General features: G+C 44.7%; 1 non-coding gene across 1 annotated transcript; it reads right to left on the bottom strand.

Annotated features, from left to right (window-relative positions):
• Nucleotides 1-3,323: 3,323 nt before the first annotated feature.
• trnas-uga (transfer RNA serine (anticodon UGA)) lies at nt 3,324-3,405 on the bottom strand. Its single transcript has one exon. It is a non-coding gene; the product is annotated as a tRNA-Ser (tRNA).
• Nucleotides 3,406-15,055: the final 11,650 nt, after the last annotated feature.

The following is a 15,055-nucleotide window of genomic DNA, read 5'->3' as shown; positions in this document are numbered from 1 at the left end:
GTGAATTGACAGCAGTGGTGTGTGAGTCATTGCGAACAGTGAGAAATAAATGCTGAACTCATAGCACTGACACTGAGCCTTGCACCATCAGCTCCACACTCACATCTTGTGTCATGTCTCCTTGGCATCAGTGCATTTGACTTTAATTATTCTACCCTGCACCTCTCCTCAAATTATTCCCGACCGCTTGCAGTGTCGAATTAGTACATGCAATTATTAGAAATGCATTTCTGGGACACAGTTGTCTTTCAATGAGATAAGATTCACTGCCCATCCCGAATTATCCCAAAGATGTAGGGGACGAGTGACTTTTGTCAACTCCTCAAAGACGCCACTCCTGACGCTACTCTGTCATTGTAACTCACTGAGGGAAGAGCAAACTGACGCCACTCAGTCAGTGTTACTCACCCAGGGAAAGGCAGACTGACCCCACACTCTCAGTGTAACTCAGCAGACTGATCCCACACTGTCAATATAAGTCATTCTCTGAAGAGCAGTCTGACCCCACTCTATAAATGTAATTCCCTCAGGGAAGAGCAGACTGATCCCATTATGTCTATGGCACTCACCCAATGAATGAATACTAACCCCACTCTACCAATGTAACTCGCCAGGGTAGAGCAGACGGAAGCCAGACTGTCAACATAAATTATCAAGGGAAGAGAATACTGACCCCCCTCTATCTATTTCACTCAGGCAGGGAAGAGCAGACTGCCACCACTCTGTGAAAGAAATTCGCCCAAGGAAGGGCAGACTGACACTACTGTATCTGCGTGGCTGACACAGGTAAGAGCAACTAACCCAACTCTGTCAATGTATCTCCCTCAGGGAAGAAGACCCTGACCACTCTCTGTCCATGTAGCTCACCCAGGAAACAGCAGAGTAACCCCACTCTGTCTATTTAAGTTCACAAAAATCCTCTGAAGTACGTCCTATCCAGACACTCCTATTACAGAAACATCACTGTCTCTGTAACCGTGTGCGTTCAATGGCGATTCCAAATAACCTGCAAATGTTTGGAATGTGGCAGCAAACCAGAGCAACCACACAGAAATTGGGCGAATGTGCAAACTTCCATCAGGCTGTCACCTCAGCCTGGAATGGAAACCAAACCCGACAGCAGTCGTGATTATAAAATGGCAGAACAGTAACCTAGCAAAAAGAATTGCGTCCCTGTCTGTTGCAACGATGCTGAGTATTAATTAAGCCCGAGGAGAAAGTGAGGTCTGCAGATGCTGGAGATCAGAGCTGAAAATGTGTTGCTGGTAAAGCACAGCAGGTCAGTCAGCATCCAAGGAACAGGAGAGTCGACGTTTCGGGCATCAGCCCTTCATCAGGATGCTGACTGACCTGCTGTGCTTTACCAGCAACATATTTTTAGCTATTAATTAATCCCCCCCTAACTGTAGTTAATTTCCGTTTTCATCACAGCCAACCTTCTTCAAAGCAAAGCATGCACTTGGTTTTTTCAGACTTCCTATATCCCTCTTTCATCCCGCTTTTTACCTAATCATATTTCTGACTTTACAAACTACGTCATAACAGGTTGACAACTGCAGAATGAGCTTTGTTCCGTTCTCCCCTGATGTTGATGGTAGGAATCCGGCATATTCGAGTAGGACTTGAGGCACTTGCGGTGGTGTATTCGCAGCATTTTGGCTTCTTTTTTTCATGTTCGGTCTACTATTTCGAGTTCATTGTGCAGACTTCTGAAGAAGACTTTTTTGGAGTCGAAATGGTAGCTGTGTTTTCTCTCGAAAGACAGATGTAACTTTATTTCTGTTCTCTTATAAATTGATCTTCTTCTGATCTTTGCAAGTGACATAGGGTGCATTACTATTGCTCGGTTTGAGTTTCAAAATCAAGAGAAACATGAAGGAGAGAATATTAAAGAACACAAAGTTCTGAAATGTTAAGATAATTTTTGCAGCAATGGTGGACATGAAGGTCAAATTAAGGTAACGGTTCAAGAACATTTAGTCTTTGGAAGTGGTATGTGACTTTAGTTCCAAATATATGTTTCTGTTCTTCCAGTACATCTTTTTGACTCCCAGAAAACATTGATTGTTTTCGGTATTCACTTTGTTTCGCGACATCTGTCTTCTGGTCGACCAGGGACAACTTGAATTTGCGTCTGCATTGAATAAGATTTCGCTCTTTCTTTCGAGAAGGAAACCTGTGCATTATGTACCACTTATCATGCTGATGGCTAAGAAGTTCAAAATGAATTACGGTTTATGGATCGTGAGCAAGAATGAAGTGATCCACTTGCGAACAGATGTTACCACGCCCTATTCCTACATCGGGCCTGAACGGTCCATTGGCAGAGTCTGCAGACAGGAAATGTCGAAGTGACTAGTCCTTTGTTCAGTTTGATTTGATACCAATGGTAGTGCTGTTTTTGTGTGGAAATGTGCCAACATCTCTGACGTTAGAGTCAATATTTAAGTCACATCTACTCCATGGAGTGTCTTCTCATATGTGAACATGCTGACACGAAAACATCTAGCTCTGATAGCAAAGCTTTTTTTCATTAAACTGGGAGTATGTATAACTGAGCAATTCAGACAGCCAAGATGTATAATTGGCATTTGGTTCTTCAAGCTGAGCTCTCCACACCAACTGCTCCAACGAAGGCCGTGGATAAGTTCCCCATCGATTATTTTGGTCATTTTTAGCCTCAACAACGACCTATTGTTCTGAACAATGCTACACCACAAGCAGAGGGCTAAGTCTGATTTTCATCGTTAATTTTCAATTTCAGTTCTTAATGCGCAGTTTCTTACGAATGTGGACAGCAGAAGACCGTTAACATTCCATTTCTAATATTTCCAGAAATTTCTACTCCGCTGCTATCGCCTTGCCTTTTCACATCGCAAGCCAGGAACCTGAATCAGTCGAGTTCCTTTCCACACATGGAATTGCTTTTTTTCTAATTCATTGACTGCTGATATAATAAATTATTGGCCTTGAGAGTCAGCTGTAAATTAGGTTGAACTTTCTCAGCTTGACTTTCAACTGATCCTGAAAAAGATGTCATCACCTGCAGGTAAATGTATTGCATTGCTTCTTGTTTTGCTGAATTCCACCCCCCGAACATCCAAATTTCATGATAGTTCGACAAATGTGTTGACACTGATTCGTGTTGGAAGTTGGTGGCTTTTTGTGTCTCGACACATAATTTATTCAATTAGATGACTGGGTCAGTCTTGAAATTACTTCGGATTCTTCACAGTTGAAAATGTACATTCGATTGAATGCAAAGCTCAAGCTCCACGAAATTCAAATTCTGCAAATGAATTAATGACTTTTAAAAGATTCTACGCTGTGAACAGGATTCGAACCTGCGCAGGGAGACCCCATGGGATTTCAAGTCCAACGACTTAACCTCTCGGCCATCACAGCTGCGGCAAGCCTGTTAATTTTCATAGTAAAATAACTGAATTCATTTGTTGGAAGAACAAATTGTCAAGACCCAAAGATTTCGCCAAATCCTTTGCAGATGCCCAGACGAACGGTACCTTCGCAGATTGACAGGCTTTCACCGCAAACTAGATTCTGACGCAGCTGAAGTTATGGGAATGATTCTTCGTAGAATTATAGAGTCACGGATGTACACCACACGAAGAGAGGATCATTGTCTCACTGCGTCCGATCGATTTTGACTCAATTGCTCATCATCTGGTGCCAAATTAGATATGCTGTTGTGTTTTAATATTCATCGAAATATGGTATTAGAAATATTGATGCTAAGTCCATAAACACTAGCTACATTCGTAAAAACAATATCGGAATTAGAAAGAATGCAGAACCAATTTACATGAATGGATCCAGCAACTAATCCGTACGTTCTGACATCAGGTAATGAATTTGTGAGCGCAAAAGGGGAAGATTAACCAAAGATTTGGAATTTGAAATCGTCTTGACGGAATTATTTGCAAAGTTTTTGCGGTTGTTCTGGAGTCATCAAGTCCTTGAACAATACAACACGGAAAGTGGTCCTTCTTTCCAACTTGACCATGGTGGACAGTTATCCTAAATTAATAGGTCCCATTTGCCAACATTTGGCCCACATCCCTCAAAACCTTGTTACTCTATATCCATCCAGATGCCATTAAATGTTACAGTTGTACCAGTCTACAACAATTTCTCTGGCAGCTCATTCTGGACACGACTGAAAAAGTTGCCCCTGACGTCTCTTTTAAATCCTTACCCTCTAAATGTAAACCGATGTTTTCTAAATTTTGACTTCCTCACCAGCCGGAAAACACCGTGACGAGTCAACCTATCCATGTCCCTCATGATCTAATAAATAGCAACGATTTGACTTTATCATACTTGTCAGGAGGGAGATGTGTGGAGATTATTTGTCGAAGGTTTGAAGTAGAAAGTCTGATGTACAGATGTTTAGAAATGCATCTGGGAGAAGTTTTTAATAAGTCATTGCAGTCTAGTAGCCGTTGTAGAAGTCTGCTGTGAAAGCTGCAGAAGGATTTCAGGGCACGAGAACGAAGCATTATTTCCAATGTATGGTGGCTCAGTTCGACCGCACTTGGACGACAGTATGAGGAATTACAATCCTCAATTTAGGAAAGATACTAATGGCATATGAGGAATACCACGAATGGTGTTTCGCCTTGATATCATGGATGAACGTTAGTCCTCTGAATTTTAATTGGGCAAATCCGGCCTTTTTTTTAACAGTTTCAAAACAAAAGAGGTAATCTCATTGAGAGTTGCAAAATATTTGAAGAGATAAACAGGGTGGTGCAATTAAATTTTGTTCCCTCATTGGTGAATCTAGAAGCAGGAGAGGAGAATTTTAAAATGAAGCATTGTGATTTATGACCAGGATGAGAACTATTGATTTTTGTCTTAGCCTTGAGAAGTCTCACTAATCATCGCTACAGTGAGCCTTGGATATTTGGTCTTTGAATGCATCACTATCAGCCTGACCCGCCGACACTTACTGCATCACTATAGACCTGACCCCTCACACTTACCACCTTAATATCAGCGTGAACCCCTCAAACTTACTACATCACTATCCATCTGGCGCCCTCACATTTACTGCGCCACTTTCACTTCGAGACCATCATTTTGACTGCGTCACTATCAGCCTGACTGCCAAGCACTTACTTTGTCACTATCAGTCACACCCTTACACTTCCTATGTTACTATCACCCTGACTCCTTACACTTACTGTGTCACTATCAGCCTGACTCCATCACACTTATTATGTAAGTATCAGACTGACGCCTCACACTTACGGTGTCACTACAACACTGCCTCCTCAAACTAACTATGTCACTATCATCTTGACCCTCTCACATTTACTGCCTCACAATCGCACTGACCACCTCACACCTTCTGCTTCACTATGAGCTTCAACACTCACACGTACAGCATCACTACCAGCCTGACTCACTCACACTTATCACCTGACAAGCAGAATTACTCACTCAAATTTATTTCATTATTATTAGGCTGAGGCACTCACACTGACAGCGTCACTAACAGCCTGACACCCTCATGCTTACTGCGTTGGTATCTCCCTGATCCCCTCAGAATTACTGCGTCACAATCACTCTGACCCCCTCATACTTGATGCATCACTATACTTCTGGCACCCTCATACGTCCTGCATCACTCACACCCTGACACATGCGCACCTACTGCATCCCTATCAGCCAAACCCCACTCACTCACGGCGTCACTCTCTCTCTAACCTGCTCACACTTCATGCGTCACCATCACCTTGATACCCTCTCACTTAGTGCATCAATATCAGCCTGACCCCCTCACGCTTACTGCATCACTCCCAGCCTGATCCCTTCAAATGTACTGTGTCACTATCAGACTGACCCACTCATACTTACAGCATCACTATCACCTTGAGCCCCCAAACTTAGTGCGTCCAGATCACCCTGAACCTTTCACTCTTCTTGCGTCACCTTCAGCCAGACCCTGCACACTATCACTCTAACCTCCTCATAGTTGCTGCATCACTATAACTCTATCCCACTCACACCGTGTGTGTGTCACTATCACCCTGACAACTCATACTCACTGCACCACTATTATCCTGACTCCATCACAATTAATATATCATTATCAGCCTGACCCCTTACACTTACTGTGTCACTATCAACCTGTCCCCTCACATTTCCTGTGTCACTTTCAATCTGACACCCTCAATGTGTCTGTGTCACTTTCACCCTGAACACGTCACACTTACTGCATGGGTGTCTACCTGAAACCTCGCACATGTTGTGACACTATCATCCTGAGCGGCTCACACTTACTGCGTCACTAGCACACCAACACTCTCACCTTCACTGCATCACTATTAGCCTGACCCGCTCACACGTTTTGCGTCACTACTACCCTGACCTCCTCACAATTGCTGTGTCGCTATCAGCCTGAGCCCCTCACTATCACGCTGACCAAGCTCACAATTACAGCATCACTATCAAACTCACCACCTCACACTTCCTCTGTCATTATCACCCTGACCCTCTCACACGTAATGCGTCACTGTCACACTGAGGCACTCACATTCTCTGCGTCGTTATCAGCCAGACCCGCCGGCATACAGTGTCACTATTAACCTAGCCCCTCACACTTACTGCGTCACTGTCCATCTGCCTTCCTCACACTTACTGCACCAGTTCCACCTTGACATCCTCATTTTTACTGCGTCACTGTCAGCCTGACGGCCCCACAAATATTGCGTCACTATCAGTTACGCCCTCGCAATTCCTATGTTAATATCACCCTCACTCCTAAAACCTACTGCGTCACTATCAGCCTGCCTCCATCACACTTTTTGCGTCAGTATCAGACTGACGCCTCACGTTTACCATGTTACTAAAACTCTGCCCCATCACACTGACTGCGTCACTATCACTCTGAACCACTCACACTTTTTGTATCAGTTTCAGTCTGACGCCTTGCACTTACTGTGTAACTAAAACTCTCTCCCCTCACACTGACTGTGTCACTATCAGCTTGACCCCTTCACACTTAGTGCGTCAATATCAGTCTGACCCCTCAGACTTACTGCGTCACTCTCACTCTGATCCTCTCTCATTTACTGCGTCACTTTCACCCTGACCTCCTCACATTTACTGCGTCACTATCACCTTGACCCACTCACACAGTCTTTGCCATTTTCACCTTTTCGGCCTTATTTTTACTGTGTCACCATCAGCCTAACCACCACACACTTATTGCGTCACGTTCAGTCACGCCCTCACACTTCCCATGTTAACTATCACCCTGAATCCTTACTCTTATTGTGTCACTAACTGTCTGACTCCTCACACTTACTGTATCACTATCAGCCTGACTCAATCACATTTATTGTGTCAGTATCAGACTGACGCCTCACACTTATCTTGTCACTAAAACACTGCCCCGTCACATTGACTGTGTCACTATCAGCCTGTCCCCCTCACACTTACTGCTTCACTATCGCAATGCCCCTCTCTCACTTACGACGTCATTTACACCCTGACACCCCACACTTGCTGTGGCACTATCACACTGAGAGCCTTACACTTACACTTACTACGTTACTATCACACTGGTATCTCACACCCACTGTGTCACTATCATCCTGAGCCGCTTACACCTATTGCGTCACTATCATTTTGACCCCAACTGCGTCAGTCTGATACTGACACAATAAATGTGATGGAGTCAGGCTGATAGTGACACAGTAAGTGTGAGGGGTCAGACTGCATCAATATCAGCCTGACCATCTCACACATACTGCGCCACTTCCAGGCTGACTCCCTCACATATACTGCGTCACTATAAGACTTACCCACTCATGCTTACTGCGTCACTATCACCCTGACTTGCCACTCTTGCTGCATCAAGATCATTGTGCCCCCATACACTTACAGCGTAACTATCATCCTGACAATGTCATACATACTTCGTCAAGATCAGACTGATCCCCTTAAACTTAATACGTCATTATCAGCTTCAACACTCACATTTACTGCGTCACTTCTAGCACTACCCCTGCACTCTTACTGCAACCTTATCCACCTTACCCCGTCGCATTTACTTCATCACTATCAGCCTGAGACACTCACACTTACAGCTTTACGACAACCTGGCCCTGTGAGTGCATTTACATCACTGTCACCCTGACCCCTTGCCCATACTGCGTCACTATAAGCCTGGCTCCTCAAATGTTCTGCGTCACTATCACACTGACATCTCACACTCACTGCGTCACTGTCACCCTGACCCCATCACACTTGCCATGTCACCATCACAATGACACATTCACACAGTCTGTTTCACTGTCATCCTGACACCTCACACTCACTGGATCACTACCATCCTCCCCCTCATACTGACCTGTCACTGTCATCCAGAGCCTCTCACACTTATTGCGTTCCTATCACTCTGCTCCCAACACACTTACTGCGTCACTATCAGCCTGACACTCGCACACTTCCTGCATCACTATCAGCCTGACCCCTCACAATTTCACCGTGTCTATCAGTCTGACTCCTCACATTTCCTGCATCACTGCCACCCTGTCACTTAACACTTACTGGCCAGTATTAGCCTGACGCCCTCAACATACTGCATCAATATCAGCCTGAACACTCACACTTACTCCGTCACCATCACGCTGACCCCCTCATACTCACTGCGTCACTATCACCCTGTCCCATCACATTTCCTGCATTAGGATCACTCTGACTCACGGACACTTACTGCATCACTATCAGCCTGACCCCGCACACATACTGTGACACTATCAGCCTGACCCCACCACACTTACTGCTTCACTATCAGACTGACCCCTCACACTTACCGCATCACTAACAGCCTGACACCTCACACTTACTGCGTCACTATTCCCCTAACACCTCACTTTTATTGGCCACTATCAGCCTGATGCTCACAACTTACTGTGTCACTGCCAGCCTGAACGCACACACTTACTCCCTCACTATCACCCTGACTGTCTCACACTCACTGCGACAGTCTCTGCCTGACCCCTGCACACTTACTGCGTCACTATCACCCTGTCCTCTCCCACGTTATGCGTCAGGATCAGCCTGACATAGTAACACTTACTGCATCCCTATCAGCCTGATCTCTCTCCAATTACTGTGTCACTATCAAACTGACCACTCACTCTTACTGCGTCACTCTCACACTGACCCCTCACACGAAGTGCTTCACTATCACCCTGACCACCTCACACTTACTGCGTCACTATCGGTCTGATCCCTCAGACTTACTGCATCACAATCACTCTGACCCCCCCAACCTGCGTACATATCGGCCTGATCCACTCACATAGTCTGCATCACTACCACGCTGACACCTCACCCTCATTGTGTCACTATCATCCTCACTCCATCACACTTATTCAGTCACTGTCAGCCTGATCCCCTGTAATGGAAAATTATCATTTCTTGTGAAATCAGTTTGAAACAAAGAAGTATGGACCTAACTTTGCAAAAAGACCGAAAAAATGTAAAGTTCAACCTAATTTTCAGCTGACTCTCAAGGCCAATAATCTATTATATCTGCAGTCCATGAATTAGAAAAAGTAACTCAATGTGTGGAAAGGAACTCGACTGATCCAGGTTCCTGGCTTGACGTGTGATAAGGCAAGGCGATATATAGTATAAAGGGAATATGTGAAAACCGTCAGGCGTCCATTTTATGAGGCGTCTTGCAAATGTGTCGGGTCCACTCTGCAAATTTCAAAATTAAACTTTTCCTTTGCTCTTGGTAGCATTTGAGTCGAATCGATTGAAATCCCACGGCAGTAAACTTGGGGGCTCGCCTGGGACCCTGCGACTGGGTAAGATTTTGAAGATTCCCAGGAGGTGTACGCGCCACTGCCTTGAACGTCTTTCACTCCATCTCGAGCACTGAATTGGCCCCTTTGCATGAGAGAACTGGGGATAAGTGGATCGCTCCAGAGTCGCGTTCCGAATCGAATAGGGTCGGGGTAAGAGTTGTGGCTAAAGTAATCCGACATGGAGACTCGTTCGAAGAGAATAAATGAACCAGGAAACGGGACCAGTGAACTCTCACGCGATATTCGAGTAAAACTCAAGTGAAAGGATTGCCGTCTCGAGAGAGTTTAAGAGACAGCAAGATTAACGTCGGTATTGACTTGAAGCCACCATGTGCCACGTTGGAGTCGCCAAAGTTGTACCGGTTACGTGGGTTCTTGGTTTGTGAAAACCAAGGCAATGAGGCGGTCGCAACCAATGAGAGGGGACCTCGGCAGGTAAAAACAAGTTATATTGGCAAAGAGAAGATTATGGTATCGTGAGAGAGACAGACAGACAGACAGACAGACAGAGAGAGATGTTCACTTTTCCAATATCCATGAAAATCGGCTCCAACAAGAGCGAACAAAAAGAGGGTCGACAGACAACTCGGAATGGTCAAGAAAAAATACAATATATGATAAATAATTATGGTCCAGTTTCTGTAAAGCAGTTAAAAATGTAAATCAAGGAATGTGGTTTTCTGGAGGAAGGAAGTTTTAGTAACATGCAGTTGCAAATGCTGAGGTCACCGTTGGAGGAGAGAGAGAAGGAGAAACGGAAGGGTAAATAGAACCTGTGAATTGGAGTGCTTATAACATGTTGAAGGCTGAGCCTGATTTCAGGGAAAGAAAATCTCGAATAAAGGATAGATCAAGTACACTTACAAACACCAACGCACATGCACACACACACGGAAAACAACCTAATGAAGCTGTACAGTGTCTTAAGACTGGATCAGATCCAAGTCAACGGTCGCCGCCTCAGGGTCTGCTGAATCACCAATAGCATATCGTACCCACAATCAATTGAAGCAAGAATCCCTAAAGAAGTTGAGACAATGTCCCAGTACCTTAAGCGCCTCACGAAAGTCGATGACGTCTATTGTGGACTGATACCACCCAAGGACATAGCGACGGCAGACATCACACCATATGAGGCAGACCTGAGGAGCAGCTTCATCAATGGAATGAAGTACGAAACAACAAAATAGGTAAAATATACGGGTATTACCTGGGACACGGGAAAGCTGAATTAGATAGAACAATACGTGATACATGCTGAAAAATTGCTGGCTCAAGAGAACCATAACCGGAAATTAAAGATGCAACAGCAATCACATAAACCTCAGCTTATTATGATGCAAATGGTCGTTCAGCCGTTGGAGTGAGGAACTGCGGGAAAAGAGAGAGGCAAAGGTGGAGTTCGCAAAAGAGGAAGGGATCGCGGAAGTGTGCTTGCAGAGATAGATCTGGCTAGTGCACTGTTTGAGGAGCAATGGACCACTAGTCGAGACAGTGCCCGCACAGACAGCCTCAATCGGTCCTGGAGGCTGGACAGCATAGTGACTGACAGGGGACGACTGAGGTTGAGGTGGGCAGGCCACAAGGTACAGGTAAGCCTCTTTCCATTATATTTGGCTATGAAGAATCCCTTATGCTAATCACTTCTACTAACCTAACGGGCACTGAGATGTATCCCAACTCTACATTGAATATTGAGATTGCGGAGTGTGGACAATATATTCAATAAACCAATGATGCGTATATGTCGATGCCTACCTCTATGTTATACGTGGAAGGTACACCAGTTACCTTTTTGGTAGATACATGACCAGCACATTCACTTCTCAAATCAAGACAGTTCAGAGAGTTGACGCCAATAAAGATGAGTGGAATGTTCCTGAACTCAATGGAGGCATCAGACTTCGTGATATGAGAGCGTTTTACCGCACCCATATTGTGTGAAATCAGTAATGTGTATACATTCTAATTCTCAATTTTGTTAGCGGAATTCTGTCCTTTACATTTGATGGCTCGGGGTCTCATAGTGAGACTGGGGTTGTATTTGCTCAGTACTCCGACGGGCTTGCAGGTAATTCAAAGGGAAGATTCACAAGTGTAAACTGTAAAATACAACCCACGACCCCTTGTGTATGTCTATGAGTGGCGATTAAGCCGGAGAGCAATGAGTTCAATAAGCAATTCACTCGCCCTGGAAGCAGGTAACTATGTTAATCATATCAACATCGATTTTTTTTTTTGCGGGAATATGCTGCACTGCACAGCACACATACACCAGGATGGCCCTGAGCACCCATAAGAGAAGTATTGGTTCAGGAGATTGGTTAAACCAGGTCAGTTGTTATTGTGCGAATTTTATTGAAGGGATGACAGATGTGCAGTCAGTGTGAACTTATGTAAAGTACCTGTGACGGCAAGTAAATTCTATATTTTTGATGTGGAAGGCTGCGCTCCTCGCGTGTCACTGGCGAAGGTGTCCAGTGACAATTGGCAGGATTTGGGGCCATGGGTACTAAAGGCATAAAGAACGAAATGTTGGGTGTTCTGGGACGATGTGGGTATGTGGTTCAATGCAGATGTGCGGACATATAGGAAGAAATTAATTTATCTAACTCAGGCAATAGAACAGTCGAGGTAACCCCCGCGAGCCCTGAAGAGCCTAGAAGGCTGGCCTGGCGTTTCCCTAACATAAACTTCTCAGACCCAAGATTAATAACGGTCCCTACTGAATTATGGGTAAAAGGCAAACATGATGTGGGGCTTATACGAGGTTGTGAACCAATACGAGTAACCACGAAGTCGGAGTATCGTCCTTGCAGTGCACAATGCCAGTTAAAACCCGATGCCAGAGAAGTAGTTACTCTAGTTTTTCAATCCTTTCCAAAGGCTAGAAGATAATCCCCTGTGTAAACTCACTTGTGAGAACTCACATTTTTCTGATCAAAAAGGCAACAAAAATTCCAAGTGAACCGGAGGAATGCAGGTTTGTTCAAGACCTGCAGGCAGTCAATAACAGTGTTGTCCCGCGCGCATCAAGTGTTCCCAAACCCTATACTGTATTAGTTCCATTTCCACCGGACAGTAAATGGTTCCATACTGTGGATTCAGCAAATACATTCTTTAGTGTGACGGTGCATCCAGATAGTCAATTCTGGTTCGCTTTTTAATTCAAAGGGAAATCTTATGAGTTCACATGACTTTGTCAATGTTACTGTGAGTGACCCACCATATATAATGAGGCTATACGCAGGAGACTGGAGACTCTTGTTTTAACCCCTGGGTCTGCGCTTCTGCAATCTGTAGACGATTGCTGAATAGTAGCACCGACAGAGGAACAATGTGAGAAGGATTCCCTTGCATTACACGAGGGAAGGGCACAAAGTCAGTCTCGCAAAGCTTCGATTTATGCAACAACAGGTGAAGTTCTTCAGTCACTTAATATCTGAACAAGGGAAGGCCATTTGTCAAGACAGAGTGCAAGTCATTCAGCAAATTCCAAGGCCTCACATGAAGAAACAATTGCTATCCTTTTTGGGCATACGCCCCGACTGAAGAACTTTTATCCCACATTACACAAATCTTGAGGCGCCCTGAAGTGACATGGCCCATGAAAAGGGGAGCAGAACCATGGTCCGTTGCAATGGATCCCAGCGGCCGAGTTGAATTGAAAAAGACGTTTCAAAGTACACCGACACTGGGGATTCCGAATCCAAACAAGCCTTCTGTCAAACGGCAGATGAGAAACATGGCTGCATGACATCTGTGTTGTTGCAGGATCATGGGGGAAAATTCAGGCTGGCAGCTTATTTTTCGGCTAAGCTAGACCTCTTAGCGGCAGGATTGCGTATCAGATTGCCTGTGAGCTGTGGTTGCAGTGTCCAGGGATATAATCGGCTATGGCGACTTAACCAAACTGATCACACATGCAGTATCCTCACTGCTTTCCGAGCAAAAGACAGTACATACGTCGGCAGCGCGTTGACTCAGATACAATACTGTGTTATTGGAGAAGCCTAACATTGCAATAAAACGATGTAACGTCCTTAATGCTGCTAATTCTCTCACTAGAGAAGGAGACGGAGACCCACATGATTGTATCGCTGTAATTAATGAAATGTGCTGCCTAGACAAGACTTGCAGAATTCACCAATTCAGAATCTAAATATGGCGTTTTTTTGTGTGGATGGGACAGCATTCAGGTGCAAGGAGATAGGTCAGAATTTTATTGGGCATGCTCTCGTAACTACCCATGAGGTATTCAAAGCGGGATCACTCGCTTCTCAACTGTCAGCGCAAGCAGCGGAGCTGATCGCCTTGACTGAGGCATGCAAATTGGCTAAGGGAAACACAGTGAATATTTAACCGATAGCAGATACGGATTCGGAGTTGCACATGATGTTGGAATCCTGTGGAAATACAGGGACTTCTTGACCTTCACCGGAAACCCCATCACACACCAGTGATCAGATTTCTGATCTCTTGGAAGTGGTCGTATTGCCTAAATCAATCGCTGTGTGTAAATATGATGCCTACACGAAAAATAATGATTCCGTTTCTCAAGGAAATGCAAGGGCAGACTCAGCGGCAAAGACGGCAGCCCAGCAGCCGGTAAATGATCAGTTTGACATGGGAATGACAAAAATCCTTTCCCAAATAGCAGACGTACGGGAGTCACAGTCGATGTCCAGGCTGGAAGACACGTTTGAGTGGGAAAAGGCAGAGTGCAGTTTGAGGTAAGGGGTATGGTTTGGCCCCAATGCTAAACCTTTTCTACCACGACCATTATTAAATTCTATGCCAAACTGACACACGGTAAGGAACATGTGTCAAAAGAAAGGAGATATGACAGTATTTCAGCACAGTGGTACATTGAGGGATTTACTCATTACTTCCAGAAATATTGTGAACGACGCCTTATCTGTGCCACAATAATGTGGAGAGGGGAATACAGATGAGTTATGTAGCATTTCCGAAATCCCAAAAACAATTTGAACATTTATAACTGGATTTAAGCGAACTAACACCCTGCAAAGGAAAAAGGTATTGTCTGGTAATAGTTGATATGTTTTCAAAATGGGTGCAAGCGTTTCCTACGGCAAAACAGATTGCCAGTGCCGTTACCAAAGTCTTCCTAACTGAAATAATTCCGAGATGGAGCATCCCTGAGAGGCTTAGTAGTCCCAAGGTTTGTGAACGTTTATAGC

Source organism: Chiloscyllium plagiosum, unplaced genomic scaffold (assembly GCF_037043375.1).
Source record: "Chiloscyllium plagiosum isolate Xiang-an unplaced genomic scaffold, Cpla_swu_hap1 HiC_scaffold_29, whole genome shotgun sequence".
Taxonomy (NCBI): domain Eukaryota; kingdom Metazoa; phylum Chordata; class Chondrichthyes; order Orectolobiformes; family Hemiscylliidae; genus Chiloscyllium; species Chiloscyllium plagiosum.
The sequence above is the reverse complement of the archived record's forward strand: the minus strand, read 5'-3'. Positions and strand labels throughout refer to the sequence as shown.